Below are 21,785 nucleotides of genomic sequence, written 5' to 3' on the forward strand. Positions count from 1 at the left end.
AGGCCCATCTTGGGTGGGCTTCGGTTTTCACAACACCTGAATACACCTGGGGAAATGGCAGATACTAGTTTTATATTTATCCTTTCTCAAAGCTTTGTGCCTGTTTCAATGAAACTGTTCCCACCAGATTCTTCAGTTCAAATAGGCTGTTGGTAGTTCACATGCCCCTGTTACAATGCTGCATTTCCTGGCATGACTGTCATTGTCTCTCCTATTGCTCCCACAGTGACCTGGGCATTTTTACAAAAGTGATATGGCTCCATGGATTGTTTCCAAAGACTCCAGTCATCAAGGAATCATGTGAAAGAAGCCTTTCTAGATCCATAGATCACGCTCCTGAAGAAGGAAGGCTATCAACGACTACTAGCCATGATGGCTACATTAATCCTCAAGGATCAGAGGCAATCCGCCTCTGGATAGCAGTGTGTAATCAAATGGGAGAGGCTTACTGCCCTCATGTTCTGCTTATGGGCTTCACATAAAGATCTAGGAGGCTGTGATAGAGGCACCCCATGCCACTCTCTAAAAGTGCAACCGACACAAGATAATGCCACCAAGGCAACTATCTGTAAACAAACAATAAATGTCCATAAAAATGGCAAAAGTAGTTTCCCCCCAAATAGGTTTTATCTTAAACAATTGCAAACAGTAATAAAGAGTCCACTTGTGATATACCAGTGGTTCAGTGCTTGGACATTGTTCCAGTAATCAGATGTTTTGTCGCTTAAGAGCTTCGTCATCGAGCTTTGTAGTAAATAATATACAATATCATGTAAACAACTTAAAGCAGGGGTATATCTGTCCCCATCTGCATGTTTCCATCAAGAGGAGCATAGAAAGAGGACGATGTCCTTCAGTTTTGTCCTTCAGTTCAGACAATGTCCTTCAGGAGGTATCACCATCCTGTTCATTGCTTTATTGTTATACTCTCTAGAAGTGGCCTTGAAGGAATGGAAGCACTGTGAAATAGTGTCTGCCATTCCCAACTCACAGAGGCTGTCCAGCAAGATGTCATCAATAAAGGTATCAAAAGCTGCTGAGAGACTGAGCAAGAGCAATAGGGTCACAAGCACCCCTCGCCCACAGCAGCGAAATCAAAGCCAATTCATTTCTGATATTGGCCTGAACCTGGACTAGAATGTATCTAGCTAATCGGCTTCCTCCAAGAGTGCCTGTGCTGGCACTATTATCTTGAAAACCTTCTACCAAAAGGGGAATTAAATATTAAATGCCCCCTTAAATATTAGACAGACACTGTCTCTGTTGTCATTTTGTCACCTACTGAAGTCCTTCCAACATGCCTTTTAAGTGGAGATAGCTTCCAGTCTACATCTGTATTGGAATCACTTTTAAATGTTTTAAATGTCCTGTCATTTGTGTGTTTGTCACCCTAGGCTCTTTTCAGGGGAAGTGCGGGATACATCATCACCATCACAGCAACGGTACAGAAGCTGTGACATGCCTCTGGGTCCGGGGTAAGATGGTGATTATGATGATGATTTTAGGTACACCCTACCTTTCTCCCTGACAGAGGGTATAGGAAGTCCACAGGGAGGACAGGAAGGCACCATCCCTCTCCAGCTGCCAAATGTAGTGCAGAGCCATCACATTGCTCTTTGCCCGTTCCAGAGGAAGAGTGGGACAAAATAAGAGTACTGGGAATGTGCTAACATCCCCCTGATCAAAGGGCTCAGGGAAACCTTGAGATGATGAAGAAAATCAAAGAAGCGCTCAAAAAGATGAATGCTATAGTAATGGGTGACTTCAAACTTTCCCAGGAGCATCTTAGCCAACTTTAAACCTTCAGTTATTTCTAATCAATTTCATTCCTCCCACCCCCCAAATATTCTCCTGTCTCCAGGAACATCTTCTCATTCTTTTGCTGTAAATGCTTACAATAATGATTCCCTGAACAAGATGTCTGACAAGCATGCCCTTTCAACACATCCAAGAAATCTAGCATCTAAACATCCAGTCAAGCTGTTTCTGCCTACTTTTGGAGCTCTTCCAGCAAGTTAAAAATTTCCCAAGATACTTCAGAAATGGAGTTTATCAATCCCAAGAGGAATTCTGGCAATCCTACTCAGAAGTGCACATCTGCTTATTGGTGTGGAAACTTGATTTTGTCTAGTATGAGATTAGGACAGTGCAACTAGACTATGGCTATTTACCTTTTAATGAATGCCCTAAAAACACAGCAATAAATCCTAACATGTAGAACAATCAGGTACAACTCTAAATATTTAGTGAGAATTACCAGAGAGTCACCAAAGGATGAAATCTGGGCTGGAAAATACTGAAAAAAGAACTGAATGAGAGACGTTACGTACCATGAGGACACACTCCAAAGAGCTTGAGGTGGGGGCAGGAAGACACAAGAAGAGAGAAGGAAGAGGAGGAGGATGCCTATCTTAACATTTTACCATCATTCAGTAAAAAGAGATGAAAGGAACAGTCGAAAGTGGTGAGCCAGAATTAATAAAGGCAAGAAAATAAGGCATGAATTTGGAAGAAGCAGGGAAGAAAGTACTCTTAGAATAGCGCTTTCTTTCAAAAAGAATCATCCTATCTAGCATAACACTCACATTAGCAGTTGCAACAAAAACAACAGCTACAGGAATCTTCTGTTTGTCTTGTGTACCATATTGAAGGATTGGGCCATAAATGATCTTAAAACCAAGGAACCCAACTTGTAGGTGTATTAATGCAGATGTAAGTTATGTTGTGCAGGACTGAAGCCTTAGCTGGTTTGTACCCTAGGCTGCTAAAGTAGAAGCTGTTTTTAGAGGATTTTTTTTTTCATCTAATGTGGGCAAAGTCTAGGATAAGCATAAGATATGCCTGTGTCTACAATGCAACAATCTCTTCTGACAAACACAAGACAGAAGCACCAGGGATTTTCTATTGAGTAAATGGAAACATTATTTCTAGAGTAAGTGGAATAATTTTGTTTGTGAAGAGTATTTGTTTTCATGCCTAACAAAGGGATTTAACTCCTGCTTTATGTGAGAGACAGAACAAAGCCTTACCTAAGCAGTCAGTACCAATTTCGACAGCATTTGTATCAATATGTACAATAGACATGAAGTACAACTGGGACTTTTCCCATTAATTCTTCTGTGGTGGTATATGCAGGATACACAGCCATTCACCCACAGAACATCTACTCCTGTTAGATATGCTGCCTTCATTCAAGGATTTGAATAGTGCAGCCTGCAGTAATTGGGATTTCCTTAAAAATATTGAACTGTTTTCACTATTAACTACTATCTTGAAAATCCTGAGGGCAGCGTTCCAAGAGCTTTGATTTGCCCCCAAAATGATTTGGTTCCCAGAATGTTTCAATTTCTGGATTTAGCAACTCTGAGCTGTGGTGCAGAAAAATATATTTTTAAAAATCTTTGAAGCTAGGCACAGAGAACAGCGAAGTAGCTGGCTAGAAATTGCAGTGTGCTTTATTTTATTTTTTTCTTCTTCCCCAGCCTCCGGATTGCAGCCCAGCAGGCATACAAACATCGAGTGGGTGCCAGAAAAACACAACCAACATACTAGATATCGGGATTTAATTTTTCCCCCCTAATAATAAAAAAATGACTGAAAAAATGTGGCTGCTGGTGTTCGTTTGGTAATTATCTGCTTCCATATTATCTGCCTCTTCTCACCAGTGCTGATGGACACAGCCTGCTGAGCTCTGCTTTCCGATTTATAAGTCCTAGGTATGGACAAAAACCTGTGTTTGTGAAAGAAACATTTAGAATAAGCGAAATTCTCTTTCCCTGCACTTTCCCCACATCTTGTCATCTCATCCAAGGAGGATAAACCAAGCAATCTAGTGGCAGGTTAATAGCTAGAGGTTGATCTCAGTTCTGCTCTCTTCGGGCTAACAAAAAAAGAAGTTACAAATATCAAAAGAGGCAATACTGTATTGTCCTGCAATGCAGTGCCTCCAGTGTTGAGACACTTTGTTCATCCCTGCCCTCTAGTGGTGGCCCTCAATAATCTGTATTGTGTGGGTTAATGTGTTTAGGGAGGTCCTGGATATGACCAGGGAGGGACTACAACTGGCCTTCAGGTATCTTCCATTATTTCCCATGGCAAACAGTGGATTCTTTAGGAATGGAGGAGGGGGATGTGGGCCATAACCATAACATTGCACCTCCATTGTATTCCTACAAAACCTGGTATTGCCCACATTATATGGAGCTGAAAGTGCACCGTGCAACATTTAATGTTCCCCAATACATTTCATAATTTGGGAAATGTGCATATGCAAGGAACGTTTGTTTGTTTGTTTGTTTGTTTGTTTGTTTGTACCATTTATATACTACTTAAGACCACGGTTTCTTCATTTTTTACAATGAAGTTACAAAAGAGATACAACGGATAAAATAATATAAAATTATCCATGAGATCAGAAAAGCTTACTTGAACTGTTGGCTGAAATTCATAGATATATATAAAGAAAAGTCTTCACCAAGTGCCTGAAGTTCAACAAAGAGGGTGCCTGCCTGATGACAGCTAGGAGGGCTTTCCACAGCGTTGGGCACGCAATAGTGAATTCATTCAGTGTGGATGTATTAATCTATGGCAAATAAAATTCCCCACTGGTGGAAATGGGAAAGTGAGAGTAAAAGAGCAATCCCAAGTGTGGCATTTTATATATTAGCTTTCTCCAGCTTTTGCCCTTTCCAGATACTGTAGACTACAGAGCCTATCACCCCAGTCAGCATGGCCAATGGTCAGTGATGATGGGAGTCCAAAATATCTGGAATACACCAGATTGTCTCCAGAATATATCAGCAGAGGATGGTCAGAGCAACTATACAGGATTTTCAAGGTAGTAGTTAATAGGCAACCCGAAGCGATTTACAACCAAATTAGGAGGGAAATAGCACCATTTTTATAGGGGGGAAACACACACTGATCTTGATGTAGAAATGTGATATAGTATTTTATTTGTCACCTCTTCTCTTTCATCCAGTATTATCTAGTAAACCAAAATATGCTATATGCTAGTCCTACCCACCTCCCGTTCCACATTTTATTGGCTTCAGCTTGTGAAGACAGAGACGCAGGAGGGGTATTGTCATCAGATAATCTTGGCTTATTAGAGGATTTCTGGGCAGAGAAAGGAGTGACCAGGACCAGAGCTCCAATAACAGTGACTTGGATGCTTGGATCTAGAGATGTAGGCTCAATCATGTCAATGCCACTAGATTCTCCCCTCTAAAGTTCAATCTGCTTCCATACAGCTAAAACACACAATAAAAATACTATAGAAATTATACAGCAATTACCGTAGCCTCTGTTTGCTAAACACTCCGTTGTCATTCTTTTGGTGTTCTGAGAATCCTCCAGGGACGGGAAACCTGTGGCTCTCTAGATGTTGGCGAAGCCCAGCTCCCATCAACCCCTGGTAGCATGGACAATGGTCAGGAAGAGTAGGGCATGCAGCCCAGCAACACCTGAAGAGCCAAAATTCCCCGCCTTATGGCATGAAAATCAATCCCATGCTGGCCTTAGGTTGGAGAGCAATTTTAGATGTGTGAAAGTATCAAATAAAGCAGGACAAAAGAGCAGAGAAGCAGCACCTGACTGTGCCATATTGAAGTTGAATGGCAGAAAGTGTTCCATATAAAAGCAGAAGATGTCGACAGCTAGAGCAAGCACAGAATCTTAAAATATTAATGTTGGTAAACATTGATTTGTTTAGATTTAATGCATAGGATTAAGGACTCGTGAATGAAGCAAAAGACATCAGGCTGTGCCTGAAGGTAAAATGTGGTTTCCTAGTTATGAAAATTTAATTTGACTGCTTATGGTATAATTGCTCATATTTATAGCAGCCTCATCCCGGCAAGATAACAGTCAGTCAAACGGACAACATGCTTCCGCCCCCCACAACAGCTGTGAACTATTTTGGTTGGAGACTGTCCAATTTTTAAGACCTATCCAGAGTAAAAACAGAAAGTTAGCAATCCTGTGCAGCATTTTTGTGTTACAATTGCCTATTTCATCTTATATAAGGTTCCATGTGGAGGTCAGATATTTTTCAATTCAAAACTGAAAATCTTGTTTGTTGCTCATAAATGTTGGGGTCTCATTTTCATTTGTAGGGTTTTTTGAATGTTCTGGCAGAATAGCATACCTTAAAACAGATGCAAATTAACAATTTGCCTTAAAAACACTGATTATTTTGACATCACTATTAACCTTTTGATGCAGATGCCGCTGTGGGTTAAACCACAGAGCCTAGGACTTGCTGATCAGAAGGTCGGCAGTTCAAATCCCCGCGACAGGGTGAGCTCCCGTTGCTCGGTCCCTGCTCCTGCCAACCTAGCAGTTCGAAAGCATGTCAAAGTGCAAGTAGATCAATAGGTACCGCTCCGGCGGGAAGGTAAACGGCGTTTCTGTGCGCTGCTCTGGTTCACCAGAAGCGGCTTAGTCATGCTGGCCACATGACCCGGAAGCTGTACGCCGGTTCCCTCGGCCTGTAAAGTGAGATGAGCACCGCAACCCCAGAGTCGGCCACGACTGGACCTAATGGTCAGGGGTCCCTTTACCCTTATTAACCTTTTAATATAAGAAATTTTACCCATTTTCTTGAAAAGCATGTTTAAAAAAGACATGTCTCCATGGAATAATAGAATTATAGAGCTGGAAGGGAATGTGAGGGTCATCTAGTCCAACCCCCTGCAATTCAGGAATTTTTTGCCCAAGGTTGGTTCTTGAACCCATGGCCAGATATTAAGAGTTTCATGCTCTACCAACTGAGCTATCTGGTTGGAATTCAGCTTATTCAAATGTAAGAAGTCAAAGTGCCAATGAGGAATCTCAGCCACCCATACAGACAAGTAGTGGAGAATCTGGTCAGGATTTGATCTACAGCTCCTCTCTTCATCATTGCTTTTAATGGAGAAGTGATTCATTGACACATTAAAAGTAGTACCTCAGTGCCACTGGTCTGCTTTGGAGTAGTGCATTGCTATGGTGACCAATTACACACTGCCCCAAAAGAAGAAGCCCATCACCCCAAAAGTGGACATGGATGTGCATAACATTTGCACATGATAATTTTATGTACAGATGCAAAGTTAGAAATAATTGCTGTGATTTGTAGAAATACATACTGTTCATTGTACCACAGTGGTGACAACTGTCTCCACAATGCCATTCACTTCTATGGGTAGCATTTCTGCATGCATCATCTGCAGTTCAGACATAAGCCAGAGTGGAGTTGAGGTGTACGAGCTAGAACAGGCTCGCATCATCCCTGACCAAAGGTCCTGTTAGCTAGGGATGATGGGAGTTGCAGTCCCAAAACATCTGGAGGGCCAAGTTTGCCTATGCCTGAGCTAGAAGCTAAAAGGAGGCGGCAGGTTGAGGCCTGTGAAGGAGAAACATGCTTCATTTATGCTTGAATCCAAGGCTGTGGCTATGGGAGAAGCAATACCTTATTGGGGTGTTAATGCTGTGAGCCCCTCCATTATAGGCTCAGTTTGTATATATGTGTAAATAAACCATAGATCACAAAGACACCACAGTCTCTGCTGTCCCTCATTCTGAGGAAACTGAACCCTGGGTAACTGCCTGGAACCCCCGGTATCTTGCACCGCTCGGAGATTGGGGTGGTGTGAGACAACACATATAGGATTGTACTTACATAGTTGTAAGCCCCACTGAATTCAGAGAGACTTACTTCTGAGTAGACATGCATTGATTTGTGGTGTAAATCAGTTATGTGGAGTTATTAACTCCCAAAGACACAAATAATGTATCAGCTCATTCGAAAATCAAGAGATCACTTCTAAATACCATGTCAAAATCCTAACAGAAAGGCAGTATTAATCATCTCTAACACTCTTCTAATCCTCTCCTTTTTCTTTTCTTTTTTAAAAATAAGTCCCCTTGTTTTCTTATTCCCATTTCCCCTCCATCGTTCTTGGCCACTCCGTAAACACCATTAATAACTGATACAAAGAATCAGGCACATGCATATAGATAAACTGGGCATGACAAAATATCAACTTGCAGCTGCTCAATTGAATGCCGTATCTGTACGAGTGGTAATTACTTTTAATTTAATTAGGACTCCTAGTATTGTTTCTATCTCATAGATTACATTATAACATGTAATGTGTTAAAGTAACAAGGCAGAGGAAGGTGGGGGAGAAGCAGTAAATATTAACCCCTTTATCTACAATGTCATAGTTCAACTTGTCTGCAACATTGGTTATTTGTTTGCAATCACCATTTCATAAAACACTTGGAGGGATTCAAATGTGATGGATAAATAAAATAATAAATAATTTGTGTTCATTCACTATGAGAGAGAATGGAAGAGGTTTAAACTGAGTTAGCATGAAACAAATGTCCCATTGCACATTCATTGAGTGAATCTGGATTGTTTTAGGCATCAACTGCCCAAATCAGAATCCACATCACTTGCAACACTCTCAAATTCCCTCTTCTAACTTTGAAACATTTCTTCTTTTCCCTAGCTTCATAGCAAAGTGTAACATTTTAACAATCACAGGAAGAAATATCCAGAATATAGGTAACACTGATTCATTGGACTGCTTCAAATGGCTAGCCTGGTCTTATGGCAGCAGCCTCTTCATCAGAGGTAATGATAGTAGTGGTTGTGATCCTACTATGCATTCCCAGTAGCAGGGATAAAAGCACAGCAAGAGCCACATTAACTGCTTATTTGGCAACGTGTGTGTGTGTGTGTGTGTGTGTGTGTGTGTGACAAACACACACCACCATTCATGATGTGGTTGGATGAGACACCTCTCAATTACCCGTGCATGGGAAGTATCAATCAACATGTGCAGATGGCTGGAATGCTAGGATGAGACTGAACTATTCAGTACACAAACATTCCTCTCATATGAATGGCACAAGCTTAGAAACAGATGTTTGCATCTTCCCCATTAGAGCATCCCTGAGTCCAGTGGTCAGGAAACTTAGGTGTAAACATCATGTTCATTGGGCATTCATTCTGACTTTCTTGCACAAAGCTTATGCAGTGGTTAGGCTATCATGTCCAAACTTTAATGAGCATTTGTTCTAATTTGTTTATGGGGTGGCTATATGACAATAAGCGTTCATGGTGCTTAATCAACCATTTATCCCCCACATTTTGGTGTATTTCCCCATCTCTAACTACAAAATTCTTGTGGTTTTTTTATTTATTTGTGTGCTAATAGAACACTTTAATCGACTTAATTTTGCAAGCTTTCAAAGTTTCCATCCTACCACAAAATAGTGATAGTCTGGATGCACTTTCATCTGTTTCCATTAGAGTGTGGCAATCTTTGGCTCATGATTAAGGTGTAACAAGTGGAACACTGTGAAATAATATCACAGTGATTTTAGTAAACTCATCTTTTACTTATTAAAACCCACCCTTTTTATTTTGAAACATCTTCCTTTTGGTTTTAAAAAGTACTGCTTACTTAATTCTATGATTAAATAAAATCAGTATTAGAACAATTTCCTACTTCATAACATCACATACTTTTTAAAAACTGTAATTGTTATTCATTCTCTATTTTAAATATTTATTATAGTTATTTTACAGTAGAATCAACATTAAATATGAAAAATCTTTTTCCTCAGCATTATTTCTTGTTCATATTTTCTTCTTTTTTCTTTAGCTATTTCCTGCACCTTAGAAACTTGTTTTGGGAACTTGAGCGTAAACAAAAATAACCTTTTCTAAACAAGATTTATTGAAAACATCATTAGTTTTCTATTTTTACAAAATGTTACACTTTTTTCCTTCGAAAAATGCCAGGATGCTTTTGCTGTATTATTTATTAAGGGCTCTACTTCATCAACTTGCTTTTTAAAGAAGCAGTAGGTTTAAATAGCTTCAAATTTAAAATAATCTGCAGCTCATAAAGCTGGACATTTCTTTCTTTCTACGGTGCTTCTTTTTCATCTCTCTACAGAATGAAATCTATCTTTACTTTTATTTCTGCATCCATCCCTTCCAGGGCGTGCTGCCTGTGTTTTGGCCACTTTTGCAATTTGCAGGAAATATTCTAATGGATATCTGATTTTCATTTTTTAAAAAAGTATATATATTAGCCCTCTTCTAAGAAAATTAAAAATTGGACATAGTTTTATGACTAGATGACTTCCAAGGTAGTACAAAATTGACATTGGGTAGTATGAAACTGAAATATATAGTTTTATGGAGTATAATTCTATGCCAAGTCAATTCAAATGTGTTTGAGGGTGGTAAAATGTTCCAATACAAAGCCTGTGTCAAAAGCAGGGCACTTGTCGAAGTTTTTGTTATTTGCTTGAAAACCCCTTAACGTTGGACGCAAAAGCCTATCAATGAGAACATAATTTTTGTGGGATAGTCTTTGTCACAGAAGTTTTTCTTTTCTGGAAGGAAAAATGTAGTTGGTAAGTGGGTAAAAGATGAGGACATTTTTCACTACTGTGCAGGTGACAATAAATGAAAAGAACTAAGTTGTAGATCTACTTCTGTGTAAATTCTGCAATGAACAGTGAGCCTAGGTGGATGCCAGCCCCACCCCCTTTTATTTTGCAGAATGTCAGTCTTATTCAGAATACTGTTCTGGCACCACCTCCAAAGATAAGATGCATTTTCCTCAGACCGAGAATAAGTTCTTGCTTTGAGAATGCTATTTCCACTCACCCCCTTTCATTCTCTCTTTGGTTCCTCTGCTTTCCTTCCCTTTTCCAGTATTATGTATGTTAAATAAAACTGCAATCCTGTACACAGTTTATTTACTTAAAATGTTTTATGCTGCCTTGCACAGAATGTTCCAAGGCAGTGCACAAATAATAAAAATCATTAAAATACATTATCATTAAAAATCCAATTAAAACAATAAATTCAGCCATATCCACGACTCAGAGAGAAAGAAATAACTTAAACAGAAAACAACAAGCTGGGACAAAGCACTCAATAGCCAGAAAAGACCTCAGAGAACAAATACAATTTTAGCAGGCACTGAAACATCACTGCCACTGCCTGCCTTACCTCAGAAGGTAAAGTTGGTGCTGCCACAAGAGAGATATACAAAGCATTGTCATACATATTGGTAGCTTTAATCTTGGGTTCAGTCCATACATCACAGTAGAAACATGTTTTCTGCTGAAGAGCAGAGGTTCTTTTTGGATTTGGAACGTAACGAAGACACAGATAGGGTGAACACTAAAGATTTTATTAAACAGCCCAAAGAAAACTATGAAGCACTGCAATTATCTTACGCCCTTCTGGCTGCTGGGATTCCCATCAGCAATAGACATGACTCCTGAAACTGGAGCTTGGCTGGTACGCAGCACTCTCCAGAAAGATTTGCATAGAGTTTCTACCAACAGAGGTGTTCTCAGGGCTTATATATTGTTGGAGTTATGTAAGCCGCATCTTACATATGGGCACAAGGAGAAGGGGACGACAGAGGACGAGATGGTTGGACAGTGTTCTCGAAGCTACAAACATGAGTCTGACCAAACTGCGGGAAGCAGTGAAAGACAGGAGTGCCTGGCGTGCTCTGGTCCACGGGGTCATGAAGAGTCGGGCACGACTAAACGACTAAACAACAACAACAAGCCGCATCTGGCATTGGATGGGAACACATCAGTTTCTCATCAAAATGAAAGGCTACTTCACCAAAATGAAAGGCTACTTGGCAGGCAGTCAACATAGACAACTTCTAAGACTAGCTGACACACCCTTTTGCAGGTGCCAGCATATCAGAACTAAAGAATCCCACCCAGTGCCATCAAAGCCTATATATCTAGCTGTGAATAGCAGGCTTGAAACAGAATTAACCATTTAAAGGCCACAGGCCCACATGATTTCTAGACGCAAAAGGAGCATTGCTGGATACCACCTAAATCTCCTCAAAATAACAATAGTCTTCCATGACAGTCCAATACAACATGGGAGCCACTTCCCTAGTCTTGTCCCAAATTATTTGGGAGGTGGAATATCATTTCCCCATCCCAGCATGTCTGCTCCATTTACCATGTGGAAATGAATCCCACACTATTGCAATTAACAGATGAATTGGGCATGGGGTTGTTTTTTTTTGGGGGGGGGGTTGCTATAAAACCTAGGCTATTCCTCAGATATTCTCTACCTAGGGCATGGACTGAAGGCGCAGGATGCAGCCATATTGCTGAAGTTTAGCAGGTCTGAGTCTGGTCAGTGCCCTGATAGGAGATTGTTGGGGAACTGTAAGTACACTTTCTTGAGTTCCATGGTGGAAGAAAGGCAGGATATTGTTATAATAAATAAATATATATACTGTATTGTATCACATTATATATGGTACAGTTGTTGATGATAGTAATTATGGTATAGGTATGGTGGTGGTGGCAGTGTTATATTTGATCCACATTTTTAAGTTAACCAACCTAATTTGCATCTCCTTGACTAAAGCACACATCAGAACATAGCTATTCTTCAGATTTTGCACTTCTTTTAATTTTACAAAGCAGCTGAAGGGGGGAATTGCAGTGGGAAAGCAATAGGCAGAAATATAGGTACAGGCAACTTCCAGTTTGCACAGGGGTTGTGTTATAGGTCATTGTGCACACCAGAGGTCGTGCAGAAGCTCATTCTGCTGCCACCCCATTCCACCCCCTTCTGGGGCCGAAAGCCAGACACATGTTGGCAGTTGTGTGTCGATTGGATGCATGCAAAATGGTCACCACCTGTATCTCTCTATTGTCCATTGCTCCGCAGAAATTCTTCCCTGTCCCCCCGTTCACAATATTCAAGGCACAAAAGTGTAAGGACCCATGTTTGCCAGGAAATGTGTACTTCCTGACTCATGTAATGTGTCCAAGAACAGTGCATGATGGACCACTATTCCCATACTGCAGATGAGAATGCTGCAATAATAGTGAACCACCTTAGGTTATACACTGAATTTATGGCTGCTACAATTTGAACTGGTAAATTCCTGGATTACTACTCATTCGCTTAGCCACTATATTACACTTGCAGTTAAAATAAACTGCATCAGGTTGTTGTTAAGATTGCTTTCAAAGTGAGCTTCACTCGCTCCTGAATAAAGACATAACAAAATACCACAACTCTACACTCAGAAGTCCTTTTTTGATGCCATCCCTCCTTTTCTTCATCATATCTCTGTTCCTTTTCATATATATTGTGATGCTGCCTGACCCGAGGACACAAAAGCACAAAATCCTTGCAGCTTCCCTTTGGGTTTGTTTGATTTTAGCCTGTTTGGCGACACAGTCAGTATCGCAGCTTCAGACTCGCCCTTCATTGCAATCCTAATGGGCAATTTCAGATTCATGATGAAGAGTAAGACAAACAGGCAAATGGCCGTAAGCACGCAAGCTTGAAGGGGCTTCGTTGCCAGCTCATTATAGCTCCACTAATGAGATTTCCATCCAATTTGTGGGATAGCAGAACTCTACTCAAAAAGGGGGATAGAGCCACTGATACAGTGGGATTACTATGCCCTATTTTTTAAAAAAGAGAAAGGAAAGAAATAACCTTTGTAAAATTCTAAATTCACTGAGTTAGTGCAGTGTTCATATAACACTAACACAATGCATAAACAGTTGTTGGATTATTTACATTGCTTTCATCAGCTTAGCATAATTGCTAAAGTAATGGAAACCTCATATACCCTACTTAAGCTGCAATAAAAACACAATTTATGCACAATCTTCAAATAAAATAAAGAGCATAAGTTTTTCTTCTGCCATCTTGAGCGTAAACAGATGCTGTTTATCAGAATCAGTTTTGAGATTGGTAAAACGGATTGAAGAAGAAATGGAGAGTGTATGATTCCAGCCTGTCTCAGCTCATGAAGAGGTAGTCCCCATATGGCACAGTATCCATAAACATTTAAAGCTATTTCCCAATGCTCCACGATTTTTTTAAGTGAGCCTGAAATATATGCTGCTTCAAACTCGTAGCTTGTAGAGAAGGAATGCAGAACTGTGCCCCCTCCCAATACTGTTATTTCCAACACCCCTGGCCACTGGCCATTTTGGGTAGGGCTGATGGGACCTAGCATCCAACCACATGGCAAGGACACAGGTTCTCCATCCATATTATAAAAGCTGTGTGGTATTCTTAGATATCATATATAGCCAAGAATCAACAGGACTTGGAACTCTGCTTGCTGGGAGATGTGGTCAGACGTCACATCCACACCATACATTTAAAGTACTCTTATACCACTTCAACTGTCATGGATTATACTGGGAACTGCAGTTCATTAAGGATGCTTAGAATTGTGGGTCTGTGAGGTCAGCACCCTTAACAAACTATAATTCTCAGGATTATCTGTTCAAGTGGTATAAGAGTGTTTTAAATTGAGGATGTGGTAAGCAGGTAGAAAAGAGAACTTCCTGGATCTAAAGAGAAACCCAGATTGTGGGTTGTGTCTGTGTGCTTCCACCATAGAAGAAAAACATCCCAAAGAAAACTAGATATCAGAGACAAGGGTCCTAGCCTTCTTTCCAACACTTACTCATCTACATGCATGGTAATATTTTTATGCATCGATATCATTCAGTCTTGGGGTGTACTAGTTAGGAATGTGTGAGAAATTCAATTCAGTTCACATCTGAAGTTGAACCTACCTAATTTGCACTTTGCAAAACAATATGAGCCAGCCTTTAAAATTGACAACTGCTCCAAATTTTTCAACACAGTTCTCCACTCAGGTAATGTGAACAAAAATGCATCTACTGAGGTAAAGTGTGGCATCCGTTAACCTAGAAGCTTCAATGCTCCTTTGAGTGGTTGTTAAGTTTACTTTGTGCCTCTTCCAGTTAATCCAACAAATGTGCTGCTGATAACTCTTTCTCTCTCTCTCTCTCTCTCTCTCTCTCTATATATATATATATATATAGCTGTAGGATGTATTTTAATGGTTTATTGAAAATCTTTTCACTATTCAGCTGGATCTGTCTTACCAGGCCCCTAACCTGAGTGATGTGAGTTATTAATTAATATAGATGTCAAAATACTTCAGCAGATTATAAGCAACAATTTTCAGAACACCTTAGTAACTTATCATTAATTTATAAAACCTGTAATTTTCAGAGTAACAACATGTTTGAAACATTCTTTCAGTCACAGATTTGTTCAGTCAGTGATGACCTTGGGAAATGATTAGGGCTTTGTGTTTTTAATTGCCCGGGTTAACTGTTGTGTTTCTCCTCTATAATCTCTGACGTTACTTGTTTATTCAAAATCAGTTTTATTATACTGATACCTTTCAACAAAATGTTGTCTGGTTAGCACACACATCCAAGAAATCAACTTATGTAGGATATGATCTAGCACATAGGAAGGAGAGAAAGCAAGTTTTTTCTATACCTGAAGATATTGAATATTAAATTTAAGTGTCTCAAATATTTGCACATAATTGATTTTAAAGACCACTTCTCTGATTGTCTATGAAGAATAATGTAGGGTTGATGTTTTTTAATGCTGTCAAATAACAACCTATGTTTATTTTCAAAGAAGGACTGCCCTCATGAGGCATTTTTTAATATTTGGGTAATATCCATCATATCAAGTTTAACATTATTTTCTTAATGCGTATAGCTCTGCATGAATCTGGACTTTTTAGTTTGCAATAATGAATTTTACTAATTTACCTGTCTTTAATTCATCAGTGTTACTTCTGAAGTTTGGAAAGAAAGACAAATGTTATTGTGGAGTATCACTTTAAATCCCTACCTCCATTCAAAAACGCTTTCAGTGAAGTAAAGCAAGTAAATTTTAAAGTTGAAAATAAGACAATCCTGGGAGTAAAAATCAGTCACTTATCAGTGTACTTCCATGTGGCTCATTCCGAATTCAGAATTTGGAACACAAATTTAGAATATTGAACGTGGCATTATTCATTACCTGGCACTCAGTCACTCAAGGCAGTTAGCCAAACAAGCTATCTCTCTACATACAGGTGAACCAACATTTCTGAGAATCTTAAAAAATTGAAAACATTCATAAATCAAAATAGGAGGTTTTCTATGAGGGAAGCTAAGAACGAGCCAATTTTAAGTATACTGGATGTGAAAACAAGCCGGGTTTCCTGACAAGACGCCTCCATTTGTGCCGACGATATCAATTAGTGACTATAAAACAGACTTACCAAAGATGATATTTCAATCAGTAATAAGCTTTCTAGATGCAAAGTGGACATACTTTCTTTTCTCTGCTTCTGTCTGAGTCTAGGAAGGACAATAATGATTACTGTAGCTGGCGGATGGAGGAGAAGCATATGGGATATAAAAAAAAAAATAAGGTTGCTTCTGAAGTGACATTTCGAAAACTTCCTCAGTTCTCCAAATTGAATCACAAACTTTTCTGCAATGATTTCTGCCAGGTTTTGCATTTGTTATCCAAATGAAAAGAAATTATTTCCCTCACTTACTTTGTTCTCATAACTGTTCATAATTGTTCTCATAATATTATTTCCTGGTTCTGCAAGGGCATGATTTTGGGGCAGAAGTCCAGGGACCCACTCAGCAGAATGAACATGAAGGACCCCAAACCCAGGAGGGTTTGAGGATCCCTCATCTCCAATGTAAGGCCATTAAGTCCAGAATCTACAATTACCTAACTACACTCCTAAGTATTTTGATGCTACACAATGTTTTCCTATGGAGTATGTTTAATTTTAGACCACTATGCAAAAGTACTAATATTCTGGGCACTGAATAGTGAGGAACATTTCAGGTGATAGTATCATAAATAACACAAATATTCTGTTAATATTTCCACCTGTCTAGTTTTCTAATGTGTGTGTGTGTGTTTTATGAAGTGCGAACTGGTGTTACAGTTATATGTAGCTGGTGATTTTTGTCATTCACATTCTTTAGCCATATAAAAAATGTTGGATTGCCTCTGAAACTTATCATACACAAATCTCAGTGCTGTAACCATATACAATATTATCCCAAGAGCCTTGCTAACAGGAACCTGAGCCCAACAACAGGGAGAAAAAGAAGAGAAGTCAGCTTATTCCAAAAATCTGCTGACCCACAAACACAGTCAAGCTGAGGAACAGTTTGGATGTTGAGGGAAAAGGTCCTAAGATCCATCTTTATCCACCCCCATTTTCTCCCCAAGGGAACCCAGAAGAGAGGGATATTCTTTTATCTCAATTCAAAGTTCTTTTTTTCAGGATATCTGTCGCGCTCCACACCAAAGGACTTTTATGGTGACAAACAGAATATTGTTGTCGTCTGGTGTTTGAAAATTATGTTATCTCAATCACATATATAAGTAGGAATATTACATAAATAATACAATTCACATGTCACAAATAAACAAGAACACCAGCCTCCCTAAGTTCTGTTGTTCCTTTTCTGGTTGTCACCATAGAACCTGTCCTTGAAGCCAGATATTTCTGCTGGTCAGTGAGAGAAAACGGACTCTTCTTATTTCACCTCAGCACCACAGCAGTCTTCTCAAAATGGCAGATGGTGCCAGTAGCTCAGGAACAAACTTATAGCCCTTTATAATCTAAAAGAACTTAGACAAGGAACTCATACTGTTGGGGAAATGCATAACTCTTAAACAATTTAAAGGAAACCTCACAACTAACCTATTCTTAAGGGTTCAAGGCCTTACAGAGAGGAGAGAGCAGGCATCATGTGAACGGTACTGAGGTCATGCACAGAATGGTGGCTGCTCTCTGCTTCAGGGGTCTTGCAAAACATGTGCAGAATCATTAAAGTGATATACACAAGTGGGTTACTCATGCATGATCAGGTCAAAAAGACTACTGTTGCAGCCAGTGCAGACTGATAGAGGCAGGAGTGATGCAGTCAATTTCTGTGAGAACCCAAAAACTGACTGCACCATCTTGCCTGGAGTGCTTTGGGAGCAGAACTTTGCTGCAGAGGGATATGCTGATTTGAGCTGAGAGCTAATGTGTGGAGAGAGAATGAGAGACACAGCTGAGGTTCCGAGTGGAGATGCTGAGCTCTAAAAAGTGAACCCCTAGTTCTTCTAACACTCTTTTTAAGACCATTGGGATCTCTTAATTTATTACAGGGATACCTTGGGACCTTAAAAACATTCTTTTCATTCCTTTCACCTCGAAAAAGCTTCTTTTCCTTCATCCTTCCCCTGCCCATGTGTCCCTTTAAGCCTTTATTCCTATTTGCATCAATAATTATTTCTGGATCTAATAGATATGGAACTGTAAATAGTGAAAGCAGAAAAAAAGGGGATGAAGAAGAGGGAAATAATGTTGACCAGGATGTGTATAATGATTAATATTCAGCATACAACATTTCTCAAGGATGGTATATATAAATACCTAATTTTGTGCCATTATCATAGAAATGTTGCCTAACCTTAGCTACCCCTTACTTACTTATGGTCTAATTATCATGATTTTAACCAATGCTTTTCCATTCCAATAATGGCCATATCTGGATTTATCTTTACTTTCAGCGTCGTTCATATCACTCATGCAGTGAAAATGGTAGCAGGAATTTAAAGTTATTTTAAAAAACATAATGGTTTTTTTTAAAAAAAAAACACCACACAGCAGCATTCAAAACAAAAATAATTTTCTTTTCCTGCAAAATTGTGATTTAATTCCATTTAAATTAATTTCACTCTGTAACGTATTTCACTTCAAGGATCTCTCAAAGGCTCCTTCCCCACCCACCCCTTTTTTACACCCAGCCTGGTGATAAAAATTAGAAAGCAAATAAATGAGATGAGCAGCAGCAAGGAAACTGGATGCCTAAAAGTGCATCAAATATAATTGGAAGAGCAGAAGAGAATGTTTAAAGTAAGTTCAAGAACAGCGATAAGGCTGGAGGTGATGTTATCTATTGGACAGAAGAAACCATTAACATACACCAGAGTGTTTTCAATCACTTAATCAGAAAACCCTTTTCCTGAGCACTGTTTCTTGTCCATGTGCCACAGACAAACATAAATATTTTGGATTTCCTGCATCCTTCAGTCTGATAATAGCCTCTTAACTATAAGCCCTTCCCACCTCAAAGACAAAGCTAAAACAAATGATAAAGCAAAAAAGATAGAGATGATTTCTATGCCAGATGAGTTTGTGAATACTCCACAAAGGATCTGCTGTGACTTTTTTGCAACTTCCCTTTAACTTCAACTCAAAAAAATGGGGCAGGAAAATGGCTTAGGGTTCACTAATGAAGCTGCTGGGCTATATTACAGTAACACTGCAGTGGTGTCAAGTTCATCTGAAGCAGAGTTTCCTTGCCCATCACATACGAGACTCTAAAATGTCAGCATTTCATTTTAACACGTATTTTTATTCTCTTTATTCTGTCTGACTGTCTGTCTCCTGACTTACACCCCATTATTCACCTGAAGCTCAAAGCAGCTTTCATAGGCTTCCTTGGAGGTATTTCATCCAGCTAACTTACCTGCCCGAATTCTAAGATGTGATAAACTTACTCCAGTGACGGCAGTGGTTGCGGTGAGGGTGCCTAGTGTCAAGTGCGTAGTATGAGATACTGCCACTCAAGTGTGCACTACAGTACATAGGCAGTTCCCAATGCCGTGCGAGGATTTTATAATATTGCAGGATGAGCACTTCAAGCAAAAAATAATAATGCTTTATTTTTTTGGAGGTTTCTTGTAAATGTATATATAAATATGCATTTTTTAACACTGTATGTCACTGTGAGATTGTTTATGTAGTAAGAGACAAATAAATGTAATTATCATCAGTGATAGAAAATGGGCGGGATTCAAATAATGAACCTGCCAGTGGAAGTCTGCACAAGGAATGCTGCTAGTACAATGGGGCTATCCATCCTCTCCTCCTCCTCCTCTTGTGGTTGGGAGAATCTCCCAGTGCGGTATGGGGGAAGGAGAGGGCAGAAATGAAGAAATTGAAGGTGCAATCTGCTTAGCGCTACTTCGAATTCCTGCCAATATTTTTACTGCTAGTCTACTAAGCTGGGGAGAAGAGGCAGAACGGAATGTGTAGGTCTTACATTGCGCAATAGCCAGTCCCATAGGCTGCCCACATTTACCACCTATGCCATGGGCTTAAACACTTCGCTAATTAATGAATTTGATTTCTAGTCCGCAGGGCCTATAGTGGGTAGCAGCAGTTTAAAAACATGCCAAAGGCCAGTCACACTTGGCCAAATCCATTTTGGAGATAGTAGCATACTGGATCAGAGAGAAGTGGAAATTGGCTCAAGAATGCTTCCTTGCATTCCTATGCAACTCCACACTAAGGGGCTTTATATTGAGTTACAATACAAACTTCTGAGGTTCTGGGATCCAGTTCAGGCTACCAAGCTAGTAACTAAATCAAATATAGATAAGAGCCCACTATACTTTACAGCCAGCTGGGATGAATGCCACCAGATATCTTTAAGATATAACTGTGAAAGCAAGATCACCGATAGCTAATGAATATGAGGACCTCTTGCATATGGGGAATATATGTTTTCAGTCTGCAAGTTGTTGGCAACGTAACCTTCTCAGTAACCCCAAACAGTGAGGGAAATGGTTTTGAATAGGGCATGAACTTCAAGGAATGGAATGATAAAAATACATCAGTCCCAGTACTTTCGTCATCAGTTTACACATTTGGCAGAATCCAGTGCTCAAACATTTCCTAATTCCAGTTTGAATGCTCCCTAATGATGGGTCCAAAAGTTGTTCTGCAAAGTTTAAGACTTCTCCCTGGCATGCTGGTATACAATGAGTTTTATCCATGTTAGGATGTTTCAATATGCACCTAAAAGATGGTTGTTGTTGGCATCCATCTGTCTCAAGAGACAATGGCGTGCACTTCCACCAAAGTTAAACCACTGCAAGCCAGAGCAATATGATTGACACCAGCTTGGCTGCAGGATTTGCCAGGAGGTGTACAACCGTCTTTGGAACTCCACTCTGCATTTGTGCTTACTTCTTAGCCTTTTCTTCTCCCGAAGCAGACCCACTGATATTAATTGACAAGATGGTCATGAATGACTTAAGTCCCTTTGCTTGATTGGGCCTGCTCTGAGAATGATTAATCTGACACTGTCTATAGACTTTGGGGAAACTGTGGGATTAATCCGCCTCGTATTCAATGTGCTTAAGTCTAATAAATGCATGAAGGGGTTAAGACCGTAGCAGGCATGGCCAAACGTGGCCCTCTAGCTGTTTAGGGACTACAGTTCCCATTATCCCTGACCACTGGTCCTGTTAGCTAGGGATGATGGGAGTTGTAGTCCCAAAACAGCTGGAAGTCCAAGTTTGGCCATGCCTTCCATAGAGTAAGCTATTCTGCCAAGCTTAGCTAGGTCAATTCCCCTAACCTTGGGAGGAAGGGTTATCAAACTCTTATTCTCTCACTTCAACCATATGAACCCTACAGTAAGGAGGTCTAAGCTGGATGGTCCAAGCTTAGACCGTGTGGCTTATGCAAGCCATCTTTTTATTTCTGTACAAATAATTTAGAAACATTTACCATTTTGGAACCTAAGTTACACTGACCTTTTTTTTTTCTTTTTTTTTTGCTGCTGTATAGAAAAGCACATGAATCTGAACTTTGAAGAGTTTGTAAGTAAACCATTTTAGCAAATGCGTGGTTTCTCTGTATGTCAAGGTTAGTTGGGAACTTGGAAGCGACTTACAGTAGAAGGGGGTATTTTAAAGTCTATATTTTCACACTTTATTTTGCTGTATGCTTTTAAATCTCTGCCAGGGCTCTTTCACTATAGAGCATTTGCCTCAAACCTGAATTTAGGCATCCAGTGAATTCTCCTTTTTATATTAT

The 21,785-nt window shown here is 39.7% G+C and overlaps 1 protein-coding gene across 2 annotated transcripts in view; it reads right to left on the reverse strand.

Moving 5' to 3' along the window:
- Nucleotides 1-17,732, reverse strand: part of ZFPM2 (zinc finger protein, FOG family member 2) — a 434,450-nt gene extending 416,718 nt beyond the window's left edge. The window contains exons 1-2 of one of the 2 annotated variants that reach the window (XM_083516563.1): nt 17,607-17,732; nt 16,149-16,255 (exon numbers count right to left, since the gene is read on the reverse strand). The gene's annotated coding sequence lies outside the window, so the exon portion shown is untranslated. Of the gene's footprint in view, nt 1-16,148; nt 16,427-17,606 lie in introns of those variants that run through there. The other variant, XM_083516561.1, reaches the window with a different exon arrangement.
- Nucleotides 17,733-21,785: the final 4,053 nt, after the last annotated feature.

This window comes from Podarcis liolepis, assembly GCF_965112155.1.
Source record: "Podarcis liolepis genome assembly, chromosome: 8".
Taxonomy (NCBI): Eukaryota; Metazoa; Chordata; class Lepidosauria; order Squamata; family Lacertidae; genus Podarcis; species Podarcis liolepis.